Source organism: Macaca thibetana, chromosome 6 (genome assembly GCF_024542745.1).
Source record: "Macaca thibetana thibetana isolate TM-01 chromosome 6, ASM2454274v1, whole genome shotgun sequence".
NCBI classification, from domain to species: Eukaryota; Metazoa; Chordata; class Mammalia; order Primates; family Cercopithecidae; genus Macaca; species Macaca thibetana.
The window spans coordinates 111,537,283-111,557,191 of record NC_065583.1 but is presented as its reverse complement, the minus strand read 5'-3'; the positions used below and the strand labels follow the sequence as shown (position 1 = coordinate 111,557,191).

The following is a 19,909-nucleotide window of genomic DNA, read 5'->3' as shown; positions in this document are numbered from 1 at the left end:
CACTCCACCTCCCAGGCAACCCCACTCATTCTATTTTCTAGAACACATTTAAAATATAGTTGAGGGTTTTGCTTAGATGATGACGAGTCCCTTGATTCAGTGGACTCCTAAGGGACCATCTTTCACCAGCACTAAATGCTGTTTAGTTCACATATTGAAATGTTTTAAATTATAACTTAGCAATTGTAAGTAGTAATCTTCAGATTATATTGTCTCACATTTAATGTATAATTTCCTAAGAGAAGGAAATGGTCCTGGTGGGGGTTAATAGTTATAGTAACTATTAATAATACTGATGACTACTAGTTAATAGTAATTAAAGCCTCCTAAAATGAGAGGGAAAAAAATCTTTTGTTTATAAGGGTTAAAAAGAAGAGTTGATACTTAATATTTTTAGTAAAATCCCAGTGCATGTTTGATTAATTTTGTTACTTTATTCCGGGCATATAGTTGAATAATTACCTGAATTTTTGATTTGCTGAAAAGGTGGTAGTTGCAATTTTTTTTTTTTTTTACATTACTGTTTTTAGTTCATTACATCTAGATGCTACATTTTCCTTTTCTTAAATACAAGCAAGATAAAATGTTTTACCTCTGAGATGAAAAATTTGAAATTTCTTCAATGTGACTCCTTACTAACACAATTGCAAGCACGCATTGAACGTTTGCTTTGTGCCAGGCACCGCGTGCTGTGTGCTCTACCTACCTAATCTCACTTAGTCCACTTAGTCCTATTTGCAGGTTGAGGCTTAGAAAGAAAAAGAAACTTGCCCAGAGTCCAACACTAGTAGCTGGTAAAGAGCGGGTCTTTGCATTAGCCTTTCTCACTTCAGGATGGGTTCTTCCCAGCACCACACTGTACCACGCTCAAGACGAGTTGCAGGAGGAAAGGAACCTCTGGCAGTATTAACTAAATCTTAGCAAGTAGTTGCCTGTAAATTGTAGACTTTTAAATACAATCTCACATTTCTATGATCTTTATCCAGACACCAGTTACCTTCAAACTAATTTAAGAATCTTATAGATATTAAAAATGCTTGATTGGCCAATCTCATTTCTGTGAAAATCAGGTACTAGAAGCATGTATCAAATCAGAGACTTATTTGTGACAATTTGCACACACATTTGCACAAAATGCATCAACTTCTTTCAAAGTTTACTTGAAATAAAAAGGGAAGAATATGAAGTATCATAGGTTAAAGCAATGCCCTCATTCCATTTAGGCAAAAGTATTGTGATATTTGAATATTGTTAGTTTGAGAATATGGAATTGTACTCCTTATAGCAATTCCAACCTAGAAAAAGATTTATGTTTTAATTGATGGGTTAGGCAAAAAATTAATCTTGGCATAGAGGAAAGAAACAGCTCTGACTTAGAGGACTTGAGGCTAGAACATGGATCAAGTGTCTGAAGTTTTTCATGTGGCCTCAAGTTGAATCTTGCTCAGAGAATACACGGTGGTCAAACTTCACATCATAGTCATGATGTATGAAGCCAAAAGAAAAGTCCTAGTTTAGTTGCTGGGTGGTTCCATTAAATCATGAACGTAGGTTTAATGATTTTATTGGAAGTATGACTTCCAGTGAGGCAAGGCAGCCGGCCCCAGAAGAGAGGTCTTCCATGGGTAGATAGGAACTCAAATGCTTTCCCAGACTGGACCCAGGAGACCATGTCAGGGACTTTGATACGGCTTGCCACCAGGACAGATCATTCTACCCATCTAAGGAGTTAGGGTATCCCCAGGAGCTGTGATGGGAGCTGGAAATTCACACCTGTGAAATGGGAGGTATGCTGGGTTGAACAGAATAGCCCAAGGCCTGTCCATGAGCTGAGCCATGGCCAAGGATTTCTTAATTCTAGAGGCCTCCTTCTTGAGCTTGCCTTCTTTTGAACTTGGCCCTCAGTGTCTGGGTAAGTTGGAGCGTGACTATCCAGGGAAAGCCCCTGGTTTGTATTTAGTCAAGTTGGCCAGAGAAAACTGGATCTAAGCGGGAATAAAATTTGCTGACCCCCATCTCAGAGGTTAACATTTTCATTTGTGTTTTGCATGACTCATTTTAAATTACAGTGCTCTACAAGTATAGAAAGAAGCCTTCCTCTTCCCACCCTCCCCCAGACACCACATAATGGAAAAAGCAAGAATTTTCTGCATAAGCAAGTCCTTAAAAACACACACACACACACACACACACACACACACAAAGGTCAGCCTCTGATGGGACTTCTTTCCTGCCAGAAATCCCACTGGTCCACTGTCGCAATTTTTACAAAAGGCCACGATGAAAGAGTAAAGCCCATTTTGAGCCCTTTGCTTCTGTATTATGTGAAACATAACTTGTATTTCTGTTCTTGGTATCAGAAGAATTGTTAGTTTTTGAACATGTAAAATCTACTAGGCTCTCTGACTGTTGAAGTATAATTTTGATTAAGAAAAGATTTGTTCCACCGCTTTGATTAGACACATAAAACTTTGAAAAGTTTTGATGTTCTGTTTCCTGTTTTAAAAAAGTATGTCCTCTCCTGTGAACTCTAACTAGATGAGAGGATTTTCCTCAGAGAAAATTCAGCCCTGGGAAGAACCATCCATGGAGGTCATAACCTAGAAAATTCTTCAAGGGAAGTTGCAATGAATTAAAAGAGGTTGGAGTTAGAAAGTACTGTTCTACCAAATTTGTGCTAATAGTCACACCTTTCTTTCCCAGAGTGGTCACTGGAGAAAATGTGTAAACCAACTGCAAACAAGTATATCTGTTGTAGCTTTTCTTTTCCTTTAGTGACAGTTCAATTAGTTAACCAAAAGAAGCTACTGTACCATCAAGACTAGCTCCCAGCCCAGGGCTTCAGCATAAAGCAGCTGCTCAATTAATTTTGGTGGATCAGGGGCAGAAACAAGTTACCTTTGGGATGCAGATTCTGAAGAGTCTGCCATGAAACGATTAAATGAATGAGAGTGATGAGGGGCTACTTAATTGGAACTATGTAAAATGGCTCCTTAAGCTTCATGGACAATTGAGTAACTTCAGTTTCTTCTCCACTCTTGTTTACTTCCTGCTCTTCTAGAATCAAGTGTTAGGTATTCTGGTCTTTTACAGTGAGAAGATTAAACAGCTGTAGTTTAAAGCATTAATCTGGAGTGTTCTGTGGCTGCATTAATTATATTTTCTACTAAGATTAAATTGCAGATGGATATAAGCAGCAATATACGTTCATCCAGGGCAAACCAAAATTCTGTAACCAGCCATCCTTGGTGACTTTTTATTTGTATATAAAGACCTTTTTAAATTGAAATAATTTAACTTGATTTTTTCCCCCAGTTAGGTAGAAGAAAAATGAATTGGATGCAGAAAACAGTTGTATGGAGTGTATTTTCATAGGTACAGGACTTGAGTGACAGAAAATTCTTTTTCTTTTTTCCCCGGTGGGATTTAGCAAAAAGCATGTGTTGAAAGTCTCTTGACAAAATGGGTCATAATTAAAGACTTTGGGATTTATTTATGGGTATTTTAATTAGAAACATTAAGTTCACTCAATGGTCCTTGTGAAAACTTTTCTCTCACTGCCTATTTTATATCAAGTAATAAAATTTTTGTGAGTATGAAGATGAGTTTTAGGGCTGTTCATTTTTCCGGGACCCCCATCTGCTTCAGAGAGCTTTTCTCTTTCTTTCGCCTATTAAACTTATGCTCCGAACCTCAAAAAAAAAAAAAAAAAAAGAGTTTTAGCTGTAACCACATTGTAATTCGTGCTGAATATATGAATGCTGCTGTTCACTGAATAGTTAACTGGTCATATCCCTTGTTAATTTGAAGTTTTCTTCCTTTGTTTTGGAATAATAGTTATAAGGCAACAAGTATTTTAGAAAAAATGCACTTGTTTGAACTTGTCAGATGTAATGTGACTCTGTGGGACTAGACGTTAAGAAACTATATGTTTAACTGAACATCATCTATGATATTCCATCTCATAACATGTTCCATGAGTTTCATGGACAATTTCTAAGAAAGTAGCATGCAGTTTTATCAACCTCTCTGCATCCCTTTGCACAAGGAATAATTTTTCTGTCATCAAGGGGGCAAAACAGAGGGGTAAAGGGACTCATACAGTTAGTTGCCACATTAAGTCAGGCATCCAAGTCACTCTGCTTTGGGTTGATTCTCTGAGACTCAGCTGCTGACTTCAAAGGGAAGAAATAGATTTCAACATTGGAAAAGAATACAGTGTGGAATATATGATGGGTCTTATTAGCTATCTCTTATTTTCTAATCCAAAGAGCCTCCTAGTTGGAGGAAAAGCTTGAACTACATACGTATATCAGCAAATCTTCATTATATTTTATAATTCTTTATTGCATTATACGTGAATATATTTAGCAGTGGTTATACATCTTGGAAAGTTTAAGAATTTAGACAAATATACTTTTTTAAAAACGAAGCTGGTTGAGTTTTGAATATGCTGTTTTGGTCCTTATGAGCGTGTGGGAGATACATAGGAGAAAGAGTTTGTTACTGATGTTATAGAATCACCAACGCAGCATTGCACTTTTGTTCTTTTCCATTCATTGTTCTTGCTTACGTGGAGCACTTGCAAACAGGCTGGACATCTCAGAGTTCTGAACAATGCCCTTGGCTAACCGTTAGTCCTAATTGCTGTGACTAATGTGCTGTGTGACCTAAAGACGGTAGCATACTTAACCTTGGTTTTCTCATCTGTAAAATAGAATTGATGACCTCTACCAAGCCAAGGATTTCAGTGAGGCCCTCAAAAATAAAAACAAAAATACATTTGGGACAAACATGAAAAAAATTACTTTTTAGACTGAAGCGATGCGTTTAAACCTGAAGAAAATGAAAGGAATTGAAATTGTTTAGCCACAGAAAATAAAGACCAAGGACCAATTTAAACAGTTGAAGATTATATGAAGTAGTGTTTTATGGAGAGTAGTGATGAACTCTTCTTCACCTTCTTTGAAGCTGTCCAAAGAAGAAATAAAGTTAAATTATTGCAGAATTACATAAGTTAGTGAGCATGAACTGACCAGTTCTTTCGAAGACACATAATTGAGTATTCTTTTCAGTTGCAATGAAGGTGACAGTGAATTTGCTGAACACCTGTGTACATGTTTCCCCGAAGAGACCACTGGAATAAAGTTTTGTTTTGAGACAGAGTTTCCATTGCATTTATAAGTCTTGTCCCTTGAAGGATGTTTTCTGGTAAACACCTTTGTCTTTTTACATTATATATCTTCATTACCTGTACAAGTTGGTTGTGAACCATTCCAGAGTCTTTAGTGTGCTGTATGGGTGTATTCTATACTTTATGCCTTATTTGGAAGTCATAATAATGTCAAAACCATGCCTAGCCATCCCCTCCCCTGCAAAGTCTCTTTTGCTTTGTCCACTTGGTGTGTGTGTATATATATATATAGAGAGAGAGAGACAGAGTTTTACTCCTCGCCCAGGCCGGAGTGCAGTGGCGCGATCTTGGCTCACTGCAACTTCTGCCTCCTGGGCTCAGGCGATTCTCCTGCCTCAGGTCCCCAAGTAGCTGAGATTAAAGGTGCCCGCCACCATGCCCAGCTAATTTAGAGAAAGGGTTTCACCACGTTGGCCCTCCTGGTCTGGAACGCCTGACCTCAAATGATCCATCTGCTTCGGCCTCCCAAAGTGCTGGGATTACAGGCGTGAGCTACCGCGCCTGGCCATGTATGTCTTTTTAAAAAGAGTTCCGGGACTTCTTTTTCCTTTATAAATCCAGAATTGCATTAGCTTAATAAATAACAAGTATCTTGGTTATATGCTTACTAACTGTCAAATAGCTCATTAGTAAGAGAAAAAATGCTGAGCCTTAAGAGGGGAGAGGAAAGGCAGTCTTTCTGAAACTGAAGCCTTTGCCTAAATCCTTAGCAATAAAGATTGCCACCTATTGGTAAAAAGAAGAACTGAAACTCAAAGGTGTTTGCCGTTCTGACAGGTAGTTTTAGTGTGATCGAAATAGAATTCTTTCAGTGGTGCTCTTGAATAAGGGACTTGGAAATCTGGGATTTGATAAGGAACTTTTCCCTCTGTTTTGAATTTGTCATGGCTCATCTCTTAACCTTGTCATAATAGTTTTTTGAGTAGAGGAGGTATGCTGCTCTCATGGTCTGTCTCAAAATTATATTTTTGAGATAGAATTCCATTTTAATGGATAAGTGGATTTTAATTGGACACATTTTAGAGGCTTGATGATTGATTTTGAAAACATTTCTCCTTTTTCTTTCTTTCTGTCTTTCTGCCTTTCTTTCGACCACAGCTCACTGCAGTCTGAACCTCCTGGGCTCAGTTGATCCTCCCGCCTCAGCCTCTTGAGTAGCTGGAACTATAGGCGTGCACCACCATGCCTGGCTGATTTTTCTGTAGAGATGGGGTTTCACCATGTTGCCCAGGCTGGTCTCAAGTGATCTGTCCGCCTCAGCTTCCTAAAGTGCTAAGATTATGTGTGTGAGCCACTACATATGGCCTTTTTTTTTCTTGAGACAGGGTCTTGCTCTGTCACCCAGGCTGGAGTATAGTGGCATGAACATGGCTCACTGTAGCCTTGACATCCTGGGGTCAAGTGATCCTCCTACCTCAGCCTCTGGTGTAGCTGGGACTATAGGCTGAAAACATTTTTCTAACTCTGTTGTTTGTTTGGGCTTTCCTTCATTCCAGCCTCTGAAATCCATTATTTCCTGCCCAACTGAAACGGGACAGGCCAGTGGTGACATTGGCCTTTGGTCCCAGGACCTGTTTTTCCAGATCATGGGCACCATGCAAAGACGACTGCCCTAAATGGCATCATTTCCCCAGAGTCATTGAATGTCCTTAAGGTGCGTTTGATAAAACAAAATTCTCAAGGATTTCCATACTGGGAAAATGTTCTTTTTTTTTTCTTTTTTTTTTTGACAGGGTCTGGCTCTGTTGCCCAGGCTGGAGTGCAGTGGCAGGATCTCAATACACTATGACCTCTGCCTCCTGGGTTCAAGCAATTCTCCTGCCTCAGCTGGGACCACTGGCATGTGCCACTAAACCTGGCTAATTTTTGAATTTTTAGTAGAGATGGGGTTTGCCATGTTGGCCAGATTGCTCTTGAACTCTTGACCTCAAGAGTGACCCACCTGCCTTGGCCTCCAGAGCGCTGGGATTACAGGCATGAGCCACCACGCATGGCCAAAAATGTTCTTTTTAATGGTGTTTTCCCCACTATTTGGATGGATATATAAATTCAGTTACTAAGATGACTTAGATTTAAATATAAAACACCAGCGTAGCAGATTTTGATTCTTAAATCCACCTCCCCTCATTGTCCCCTGTATCTAAACACCCTTCAATTCTTGAGAAAATTACGATTTCCAAAGATTAGTATTCTATTTGTGATTGTGTGTGTTGGTACACACCCTAACAAATTTATGAATAAAGCCAATACTCTTTTGTATAGTGCCCTTATTTTTTCTTTACGTCTGTTCATATTTGGAATCTAAGCTTTTTTATATGAGGCACTACCCAAATAATCATTTGATACCCTTTGTTGGCATTACATGTTTGGTCAATTATTTTGGCAACAATTATTTATCCGCCACTGGGAACTAAGCACTGTAACAGCTAAAGAAAGAGGTCATACGAGGGAAATTGGAAGACCCATATGTTATTTGTTTCAGTTTTTATGTAGTATACCTATATATGTGTGCAAAAAAATGTAAACTGTTACAAAGCAACATATTGATGAATTTAAATGAGTAGAGCATAATAAAAGCAAAAACTGAACAGAAGAGTGGTTGGAGTGAGGCCATAATAAACCAAGAGATATTTTCTGAAGGAAATGAACATGTGTGTATTTTCCAGCATACTGCTATGGATGTCAGCATTAGGCTCATACATAGTATTGCAGCATGATTCAAAAAGGTGAGATAGAGGGGAAATAAGATAGCTTCATAAATATTACCAAGGAATTTAAGACATGAGCATTTTATGTAGGGAGGTTGAAATGCATTGTTATAATCAGGCTGTGTAATTTCCTTCTGTCAAGACCTGCCCATTTACCAGTAATGATACCTTCTTTCTCTTCTATTTTTGTCTCTTCCTTTAGGAAAAGGAATATATGCTTACTCATTATTTAAAATTCAGAGTCATTTTCCTGTTGCAGTTGGTTTTGTTCCTAGAACCACCAAAGAAGAGTAGAATTAGGTGCATGTGAAACTTTTATTTCTGCTTTTTCTACTCAATCAACTTTTATCTCTTTTTAATTTTTACTCTCTCAACCATCAGTTCTGTATCATGGTATCTCTCCTTGGTCTTTGTGTATTGTATTTCCATAAAACCCAAGGTACGGGGTTGTTAAAATACTGCTTGGATATATTATCTACCCTGGCACTAAGTGGTCCTGTCACAAAATCCAGTTAAACACCCACTGAAGTATTTAAATTGTTTCATTTTTAAATAACATCATATTGGGCATTGGACTTCTTAACTAAACTATTTCTTTCCTTAAATGACATTGGTTAATTCAACAAGCCATTGTAGGAATTCTGTTAACCCAGTAGCTTCTACTACTATGCTACTATGGTAATGACTTAGCTTCCCATAAAGCTGCATTTTAATAGGTGTTTATAGTCACCAATTACCAAGTATTTCAATGACCAGGTACTCTTTGAAAGGAGACTGCTTGTGGTGGGGTGGGGGGCGTTAACACAGATACTTTCTCAGTCAAGTAGCTATTGAATTTTTTCATGTAGAAGACAGTTCATAGACTATTTGGTGGGCAAATGAATAACTGGATGAATACCCATCTGGGAACCCCTAAAGAACTGAAGATAATTCCCTGGCCACCACTGTTCACAGTCATCTATTATGTGCTTACTCTATGCCAAGTGTTGGGCTGGATTCTGGGGTCACCAAAGGGAAGAGAAAATCTTCACTGCCTTGAGGGTAGCTAAAAACTTAATGGAGGGAAGCTGAGAGCATGAGTGAGTGTGCCACCCAGCTGGGAGAGCAGCACAACTTGGGAACAGCTGGGAGACACCCAGCAGTGTGTGTCTTCCTTCGCCCTTAGCACTTGCTCCTCTCCAGTTCACTATGTTTCTCTTCTCTCTGGGATCTAAGGAGCTTAGGCTTCACTGCCTGCTCCTCAGATTGTTGGAGCAGAAGCAGGGAGTGGGTGCCTGCCACAGGACATGGGGTCCTAGAGACAGGCCCCAGCATGGGAAGTCAGTGGAAACCCATGCATTGCTCTCTGGCATTGCCACACCTCTTCTGCCACCTGCCTCCCAGCCCTTTGCTTTTTCCCTAGCTCTGTCAGCTCCTTGCCTCTGACATCAATGATGAAAGTCAGGGGTGGGGGGATTAGATTATTTCCATTGGCCTTGATAGACTTAGACATATAATAGAAGCTATAATAAGTGAGTTAGGTTTCCATGTTTGTTTGCTGAAGTTTATATCACCCTTTATGTCACCAAAACTTGCCCATTTGCAGTCATCGCCATTATAGTCATGCAAAATCACTTGAGTGAAACAGACTTCAGGGGTCTAATCTGGGGACCTAATCACCGTTTATAATGTTTTTTTGGGGAAAATGTGTTCTGGATTTTGCACAGCCAACTTATAAATGAGCTTTGGGAACACACTCCATATGTAAGTTGGAGACTTCCTATTATTAGCATTCAGCCCTGTGAGGAGAGCCCTTGCTTTGTTAGCAGGCCTGTGTGTCCTCAGCCCTAAGTTCCTAAAACCACCGCTACTTGAGGAGCTTGAATTGGTGCTCTTGGAGTTCTTTAGATTAGTTATAAGACTTCAGAACCTGCTTACCATCAGTACTGAGCTCAAGGAGACCTAATTCATATCCTTAAGAAGATTCTTTTAAATCAAGAGTGTGTGTGTGTTTTCCTTTTGTGAACATAGGAAAGTTACTCTGGTGCTCGGTGCCTGTTTTGTGACTCCCCAAGGGAGAAGGGAAGGGAGGACAATGATTGATTTCCAGACAGGATAAAAACAAGTCAGCACACAATGGGTTACTGCCACCGCTTTCTGATAAGGATCCTGCTTCAACTATCTGAAGAGATTCTTCAAGGTGGAGGATACAGTGGTTACATTACTCTCACCCTTGTTATTATGGAAGGTAAAATTCCTGGATCCTAGATTTAATTTTAAAATAGTAATTTAATAATGTCTGGTGGAAACCTCTTGAAAAAACACTTGGCAACGCATCTCTGGTAGCCCTGTGCTTGAGATGACTTTTAGGCTGTCAGTTCAGAAGGTGGAAGATGTAAACTGTGTTGATGAGTTGGTTTTTCAGCGTACCCTGTTAGGTTCTTTCTTTAAAAAAATAATAATTTTTATAATGAGTATGTCTTTGTGAGCCCTCACAGCCCTTGAAGTTTTTACTTGTTTGGCAGAACTAAGGGCACTGGACGTTTGCAAGCCGCTCACTAACACAGGAAGGGCATAAAAGGGTGCTCAAGTCAGTCTGTAGGTGGTGGGGGCAGGGTGGAAAGAGGGCATTCCTGTAGACCTGGATGAATCAGCCACTGATTTCTGATGGTAACCCCAGCTGCAAAAAAGTAGGAAGCATTTTTTATGGACAGAACTGCAACTCCTTTCTTTCAGGTTTTTCAGCCTTTTCACACTTTTCCATTCTTCAGACTTTGGAAGTTTTTAAACAAAATCTTTGTATTTCCTCAAAGGAAAGCACACAGTGGACTGCATTGTGAGAGGGAAAGGAGCAAACTCTGTCTCATCTGAGGAGGGGCTCAGATCAGGAGTTGTGTAGGACCCTCGCCTGATTGGGGGTGGTGGAGCCTTGGCTGTGTGCAGGAGTGACTGTTCTTGGAGATGTTCTGGTTGGATCATGAGTTTGGGCTTGGTTGGAAAGCACTGCCTCAAGTTCATCAGCAGGAATGAGGCAGAATTCACTACTTGCTGTCTTAAGACCTTTCTGTCTGCCAAGTGTTTGAGCAATCCCTCACATCTCCCCCTTGAACTAAAGAGCAACGACTGGTCAAGAGCCCAGCAGGGATGAAAAAGGTTGGCCCCTTGCATCCTTCATCTGCTGTTTAGACTAAGGGCCACATTCTAGACCACTCTCAGTCACGCTGTCCTGAACCCGAGGATCAGCAGAATTACAGGCCCAATTTCAGGCAGACGTGAGCTTGCATCTGATGACAGGCAAGTACCTACATGTGTCTTTCATTATTCCATAGCCTTAGGAGATGCTGTTTAAGTTGGCAGATATACTTATTGAAAGCAAAGCTTGTTGCTGGTGAGATTACTGAATTTACAAAAAAAAAAAAAAAAAAAAAAAAAAAAAAAAAAGGGATCAGATGCCAAGGGAGAGGGAGGGAAGTGTGTAGCATTTAAAAGTGTGGTGAAGCCATCAAGTTAACAAGCAAAAGTAGAATAAAATATGGTTTCAATTTGTTGTACTGGGCTCAAGATGATAATATTGCAATAGTAAACTGGAGGGATGTGTGCATGCAAATGTGAGCACATGTGTGCTTGCTTTCTGAATTCAAAATCCTAGAAGTTATTAGAAGTTCTAATTTTAGTTCCCAATTTAATGTACTCTGATAGTAAATTAGTAATTTTCAAGGGATTTACTGATAATCAGAACAAAGGTTTGCAATTTCTAGGACAGATCCCCAATTTTGGGGGCGGGAAGGAGCACTTTGTATTTCCCTGAAACCTTGAGTTATTGGGGCCGAACATGTAGGACAGATACTGAATGACCAATCCTAATGCTTTTAGCAGCTTTGCTAAGTAAAACCCCGCTGCCATCCAGTGGCAATTGGCTATACGGCATGGTAGCTGTAAAATATGCCCTTTTCTGCCTTTTCTCCCTCAGATTCCACCTTTCTCAGATGCTCCCAGTTTTGTTTTTTTTCCCAGATGGCACCTGACACAGTACTTGACAGGAAAAATCAAGTTTATGTCTGGCTTAAGTAATTCAGGGCAAATGTGCATTTATTTACCTTGTCTTTTCTAGCAATACTAATTTTTATCTGCATTGCATTTTTATTTTCTCCCCTGATTTGTCATAAAACACATACTTTTTCCTTGAATATTTTTGTTACCTTAGCTAAAGAATTAATGCTTGGTGGTATTTCTGCTCATCATAGTTTTACTTTAGAGTAGATTTCGCTTGTATCTTTGTATTTATGCTTTGAGCTGTGGCTTACCAATTTCCTAGCATGTTTCATGACACTTATCCTACATTTCAGACAAGGATTTATGTGTCCCATAGGATTCAAGCTGGACTTGGAGAAAGAGCCAGCTAGCAAATGGAATTATTCTGACTTGTGAAAGGTTCCAGCCTTTTTAAACTAGGCTCTGAGAAATAAAAAAACAAATATTCTTGGGAAGAAACTGGGTTTGTGAGTACTTGGCTAGAAATTTTAGGAAAGGAAAGAACATTTCCTCTGGCCTCAGGAGCACATTCAATGTGAAATATTGCTGCCTTTAAAAGAGCCAAACTTAAATTTCTATTTGGGTCATTTATTTGACTTGAAAATAAAGAGATCTATCTATATATATATATTTTAAGGTTCAGAACCCTATTTTAAATAAAATGACATTCTAGTAAGTCAGGCACAGGCAAGATGCCACCAACATGAGCTATTAATTAAAAACAGCCGGAACTTCTGGAGGTGTTTGCAAGTATCTACCATGAGCTTGGGGACTGGCGAAATCTGGTACAAGTTAGTTCCAGCTGCACACATTTGCCTTATTACAGTTCTTTATAATAAATTAAATGCATGCTTCATACATCCTTTGGTGTAGTCATATTCTCTCAGCACTTGACTAAGCAGGTGGAAAGTTTATTTAGTCAGAGGATGACTGAAAACAATGAACCATAAACGCATCTATATCCACTCCAAGAAAGAGCTAATAAATGTCATGTTTTTTATTTTCCTGTGGACCCCATTTTTTTTTTTTTTTTTTTTTTTTAATGACCTTTCCACCTTTCCAGAATCTGGAGTGATTTTTAAATGTTTGCCCTTTGGTCATAAATGCAGCAAGTAAATGTGAGTCTGCACACTCGAATGTTATATAAATCAGTTGACCAGTCAGTGTTGGAGCAAACTTCTCAGGATTGCTCTGTGAACTCCCTGTTCTCTGGCACAGTCGCCAAATACAAAGATAAACCAGGAGAGACTTATTCCCAAGAGAAGAATTATTCTGCATCCTTAACTTACATATCAACTGTTGAGATGTTTCATTTTTTTGTATGGTCAAGCCCCTTCTCTTGTTCTCTCTCTTCATCAATTAGTATGGAAATTGGAAGTTTACTGAAAAGAGTTTCGAATCGTGGGATTTTAGATTTAAAAAGATCAGAGGGATCATCTACTACAAACTTGCCAAAAAATACAAAATGAAACCCCCCAAAGAATGAATGATCCATTGCTGGGACACTGGAATCTCTCTATAAAGGATAAATCTTATTAAGGTATTTTCATCTTAGGCCTCTAACCCCAAGGGTATCTTTACAAAGACTTTATTTTAGTGAAGCCTTCAATAAAAAGTGACCTCATGTCAAGAATTCTAAAGAGAGGGTTACGGAATATTGGTTTGATATTTAAGTCATTGTTATCTTGGAGCTGGCCTGAATGGACTGATAAGTGGCCCGTCACCAGTTGTAACTTACTTTTACAATTTTAATGTGATTTAAGGGAAGACACTCTTGGAAACGCTTAGTTATGGTTCATACCCATAATCGTGTTTCTTTTAGGTCTTAAAATTTTATGTAATACAGGGGAGTAGATTGCATCAGTGCAGTCTTTTTCTTTTCTTTCTTCTTCTTTTTTTTTTTTTTTTTTTTATGATGCAAACAAAGCAGTATCTTAAATTAAATCAAGGTTTCTTAAGGTTCCAGATTCTCATTCCTAAATTTTCCACTGAGTAACCTCCAAATTCTTCTCCTGCCTTTGTCCCTAGTTGACACAAGTCAGGCCACAATTTTTTTTTTCCTGCAAATGGACGAGCTGCTGCTCAGAGGCTGCACTTACTGGTGAGAGATCCTTCAAGGGAAATGAATCTAGAATAGCCTGGAACATTTGTCGTTGGGTTGCTCCAGAGCTTTATTAGAGCTTCTGAGATTTCTAAGTAGGTGATGAAATTTAACAGCATCTGATTTTCTAAAATGACCAAAGGAGAATTGTTTCAGTCCCTGATTTGCAAAGTACTCACTTTTTGGTCCTCTCAGAATTTTTGTCAGATAAAGATTTTTCCATGCCATGAATGTAAGAAATAACCCACTCTTACTGACAAAGGGAAGTTAGTGTTGTAAAGGAATAAGTGGTGATTCGGGGCTCTTGGGAGTCTTTGGAGGTATTCATGCTCGATTAAGCTGTATCCCAATACCATCATTATCTGGGTCAGCCTCCGATTCAGCCTCATCCTGTGCTTCAGCAGTGGGGTAAAACAAATGTCACTTGTTAGCTGCTTCTTCATGACCTTTATAGACTTTGCATTAACTTGAAGCCCTGCCCCCAAAAATAGTGCTTGGGGGGAAATGAGTTAGTGATTTTATGAAGATAATGGGAGTTGAGGAAAACACTTAAGTTTGCTTTTCTGAGCTCTAGCTTCATTTTACTTCTCAGCCTATTTCATTGTCTCCACTGCTTTTTCTAACTTGGAAGGAAATCAGATGGCGAAAGTGAAACATACTGGCTGTCAGTGTGAAAAAGCTGCTCCCTATAGCACTGGAATTCTCTTGTCATTAATAGCTCTTGTAATCAACAGATTCTAATGTACAGAGTCATAAATGCTCTTGTTGTCATTTGGAAAATTACAAACTCCCAAAAAGTGGTGATTATTTGGGGCTTTGGGTCTGCAAGACAGTTCACATTAAAATGCTGATAATATCTTCAAAAACCCCAGAGCCATGGGCCTTGCAGGCTTGGTAACTGACTGCCTTTGTGGTGTGGTTTTATTCTTTCTACTGAAGCACCTGGTTGAAAGGAGTGGGATGCTGAATTCATAGGGGCGTGTTCACAAAAATCTTTAACACCAAGTATCTGTTTATTCAAGATAGTGCATAGTTCAAAGCAACCCTGATTCCTTAAACTAGATGTTTGTATGTTCTTTAATGAAAACAGCCTGAACATGGTTATTAATCTGGGTCTTTCTCCATTCTGACCACCCCACTCTGCTTTTCTCTTTGAGTATCAAAGAAAAGTTTAAAAACATTTTGTAATTATTTATTTATTTATTTATTTTGAGATGGAGTCTAGGTCTGTCGCCCAGGCTGGAGTGCAGTGGCCGGATCTCAGCTCACTGCAAGCTCCGCCTCCCGGGTTCACGCCATTCTCCTGCCCCAGCCTCCCGAGTAGTTGGGACTACAGGCGCACGCCACCTCGCCCGCCTAGATTTTTTTTGTATTTTTAGTAGAGACGGGGTTTCACCATGTTAGCCAGGATGGTCTCGATCTCCTGACCTTGTGATCCACCCGTCTCGGCCTCCCAAAGTGCTGGGATTACAGGCTTGAGCCACCGCGCCCGGCCTCTTTTTGTATTTTTAGTAGAGACAGGGTTTCACCGTGTTAGCCAGTATGGTCGCGATCTCCTGACCTCATGATCCACCCACCTTGGCCTCCCAAAGTGCTGGGATTACAGGCGTGAGCTACCGCGCCCAGCAATATTTTGTAATTTTTTAAAGTGCCACATAAATTCAAGGTATTATTGCTATACTTCTTTTCTGTTACCTTACGAAGTTGATTTTTGTTGAAGCACCAACAGTATGCATGCATGGATATTCAGAATGACCATCTAGTCTCAGCTGTGCAAAATCCACTATTCATGCTGGGCACAGCGGCTCATGCCTGTAATCCCAGCACTTTGGGAGGCTGAGGCGGGCAGATCACTTGAGCTCAGGAGTTTGAGACCAGCCTGGACAACATGGTGAAATTCCGTCTCTACAAAAATTAGCTGGGTATGGTGGCATGTGCCTGTAGTCTCAGCTACTTGGGAGGTTGAGGTGGGAGGATCACTTGAGCACAGGAAGTCGAGGCTACGGTGAGCCATGATCTCACCACTGCACTCCAGCCTGCGTGACAGAGCAAGACCCTGTCTCAAAAAAATAAAAACAACAGCAAAAACAACAAAATCCACTATTGAGGGGAGCATTTTAATGATCTTAATTAGACCTATTCCAGTGATTTATTCACAGCAAAGTACTAAAGAGCTATGTTTTCAAGAAAGATTGTGCCTGAAATTCTACAATTAGAATTTGGCTTGAGGGCCTGTTAAAATCAGCAACATCTCTGTAATATAACACATAAAGCTTCATTGGTCATTTTTCCATTTCATTTTTGGTTTTTCATTTCCGTGTGATTGAGTTTAATAGACTCTTCTCTAAGAGGCTAGCTTTTGAGTGGCGCAAGACTAGAGAAGACCATAAGGCACTATGCAGTCTCATGGATTGGGAGGCGTGATTAGCAAGAGTGTGAGATAATGGAGAACGAAAAAGAATGCCAAGCTGGGTTAAAAAAAAAAAAAAGTTTGGGAAAGAAAAAACAGGTGCTCAAGACAAGCCTCCTATTTTTCAGTTTGGCCTAGCCCTAGCCCTGTTGAAGAAGGTTAGTACATTCACCTGGCCAGTTGTAGCTAACTTGGTTACCTGGCAAGTGGCAGGGACACAGTACATTAGTACTTGTCCTATGGTACAGGGCATGCTTCTCAGGGTGTGGCCACTCCAGGGAGAGGGAAGACGTGCTTTATGGGGCCTACTCAGCCATCACTGTGATATGCGCCACCAGGATCCCAGGACGTTTCATGGTCCAGTCTGAGGTGGGAGCACCACAGAAGCAAGAGCTGCCCGGCCCGGCCAAGCCCAGATTACCCTAAAATCTTACCGCTTTTTTCCCTTCAGCATTTTAAATTATAGGAGCAAGTAAAAGTATACATAACACAAGGCAATCTGAACAGGTGGCTGATAGCTGCTCCATCCAGAGGAAGAGCCATGAAGTTCCCCCTCCCCACACATTTCACCCCGTCTTGTCTACCAGAAATCCTGTGGAAATGCAGACATAGCCATGGAGGAGTAACCCATGAACAAAGGGCTGGTAATTATAATTTAATGTTGTTCTTTTTACCCCTTTGGCTGGCTGGCTGTGCAAAGACAGGCCCCGCAGGGAAGTAATGTATTTGTGACAGCCAGTTGGGGTGGGGAGAGATGGGCTGTACTACACTTTGAATTTATTATGTTCTGCTAATACTTTTACTCCTATGCTGGAAAGTTATGTTTTCCTTCCTTTGTTAGACAATTTTTGCAGAGCAGTTTAACATTTTCAAACATTCACTATATATAGCACTTTTAAAATCCAGGAACTGTCATTTCCAAAGAAGACTCCGTGTCTATAATATTAATTTCCTGTCCTCGCCTCATGGCCTTTTTCAGACATCCACTGTAGATAGCCTCTGTTCCCCAGGAACTACCATTTCCAAAGGAAACTCCCTCGCCTATAATTCCCTGTTCTCTTCTTGTTGCCTCTCCTGAATAATAATTTTTGATTCAGTACCTTTTAGCTATTTATAATGTTATCATATAATCTGAGTTTGGGAACTGCTTGCCACTTCCAGTTTCTGACACCCAAAACACATTTGCTGCTTAGGGAAAACAGTAGCATCCTGAATTTTTAGAAGACATAGTTTTCTCTTGGGGATCCAAACTGGAAGCAGATATTTGAGCTGTGAAGCCCATTTTTTCTTAGAAGAGTCAATTAGGAGCTGGGTTGAAACTTCACAGTCTATGCACTTAGAGTCAGGTTTTAGGACTAGAGCAAGCACTGTGGGCACCTGTTGTAAGAAAACATCTGACAGTGCGAGGTGCTAAATTGCTTCAAAATCCTCCACAGCTTGCTGGGATGCTACCTTTTTAGCAGGAGTTTGAAGCCCAGGATGCACTTAACATTGTAACCAACACAGTTGAAAAATAGGTTCTATGTTCTATAGGGATGGATTCATTAAACTGCATGTTCTGGAAAAAGATGTATTAGAGACTGTGAATTTGAGGCTCCTGTGTTATATACATCTCTGAGCCATCTTAGGAAGAAAAGCAGCTCCTTAAGGTGCCTGCCTCTGCCTCTAATACTAGGTACATATTTCGACCTCTGCCCTCTTTAAGTTTTCATTTGTCTTGTCGCCAGTGTCGGACATGTTAATGACCACTAACTTTATAAATGAAATTATTGCAGCTCATAATGTCAAGATGTGAACCTAAGCAAGCCTTCAATTTTCTGACTTAATAGCTGAACCATACCAGTCTTTCCCTGATCGTGGAACCTTCTGTCTTCTGCAGTCAGCAGACTGTCTCTAATGAGAGGTGCACAGATACTTTTGATGCTTATTTTAAGGGAAGCCAGTGGCAGATGGAGAGCCATCAGATGAAACTGTTATTAATCACGCCGTTTCTGAAGATGTTCTGACTCCACACCCTGCATTGTGACAAACGCCAGGATGCCAAGTTCCTAGTATTCCAGCAGGTTCTTAGTATATAACAAACACTATTAGTGCCCCCAGCTCCCCTGTCAACTTTGATTAAATGCCTTCCAATAGAGTTAAGCTGTTTTTATCTAATACATGCTAACAGTAAAACGACACAGAACCCGGTTTTTTTTTTTTTTTTTTTTTTTTTGAGATGGAGTCTTGCTCTGTGGCCCAGGCTCACTGCAAGCTCCGCCTCCCAGGTTTACACCACTCTCCTGCCTCAGCCTCCCAAGTAGCTGGGACTACGGGTGCCCGCCACCTTGCCTGGCTAGTTTTTTTGTTTGTATTTTTTAGTAGAGACGGGGTTTCACCGTGTTAGCCAGGATGGTCTTGATCTCCTGACCTCGTGATCCGCCCGTCTCAGCCTCCCAAAGTGCTGGGATTACAGGCTTAAGCCACCGCGCCTGGCCGACACAGAACTCTTATTTGACCCTCTTAGCATCTAAGGAATATGGTACTTTTTTTCTTTATACTTATCTTTGAATTCAAAGCTAACACATTCTTCAAGTAACCAAGTTCACACTAAAGAAAAATTGAAGGCCATACTCTAGAGCCATGCTGCTCAGTGTGGGAGCCACCAGCCACATGTCAAAGCCACACTGAGCCACTGAAAGTTGGTTGCTATAAATTGAGATGTGTTGTGAGTGGAAAACAAGAGAGAAATGAAGACTAACATATCTGCTTAATAATTTTTATATTGATTGTATGTTGAAATGATTATATTTTGGATATATGGGGCTAAATAAGAGATTAAATTTCACCTGTTGTTTTTGCTTGTGATGTGGCTACTAGAAAATGTAAAATTACATGTGTGGCTTACAGTGAGACCCTACTATTTACAGAGCACTGAAAGTCATTCTTCCCCTTAATTCCTTATCTAAACTCGACTCATTGGCTATTTTGTGTTTCTGCACCTTTTCTTCCAAAATGAAGTTGCTAGAAGGCATGACTATGGAAACACTTTATCTCCTACTGTGATTTTTCAAGAGTGAGGAAATTTGGTTGTCACCATGAGGGGGAGGGGTTCTGTTCTCATTTGGTAAACATAGACCAGATACGCTAAACATCCCATAGAATATCTTAGAAAAAGAAAATTACAGTAAGTAGAGTAATGGATCAAAGAGTGGCTATTCTTGAACTCTCTGCTTTCCAGGTCTTTTTGGCTAGAGAACTCTTTTTCTAACTTTGTTGCCTGGCTTTTGGCTTAACGTCCAAAGTAGTGCACTGAGCTGCCCCCCAAAAGGGGTACAGTTTGTAAGGAAACCATATGCCCTGTGGGACCTCATGGGATGACATTGAGTACATAAGGATCTCTTGGAAGGGAGCTGCCTTTATGTCCTCTAAACCAGGTCATCTCTTATCAGTTAAATCCTGGTGCTGACTAGTACAGCTGTGTGAGCCTGGACAAATCACTTCTG

General features: G+C 40.1%; 1 protein-coding gene across 2 annotated transcripts in view; it reads left to right on the top strand.

The window, feature by feature from the left end:
* The window catches only part of PIK3R1 (phosphoinositide-3-kinase regulatory subunit 1), an 86,358-nt gene that overhangs the window by 25,202 nt on the left and 41,247 nt on the right, over positions 1 to 19,909 (top strand). The gene's annotated exons all lie outside the window — the stretch shown is intronic.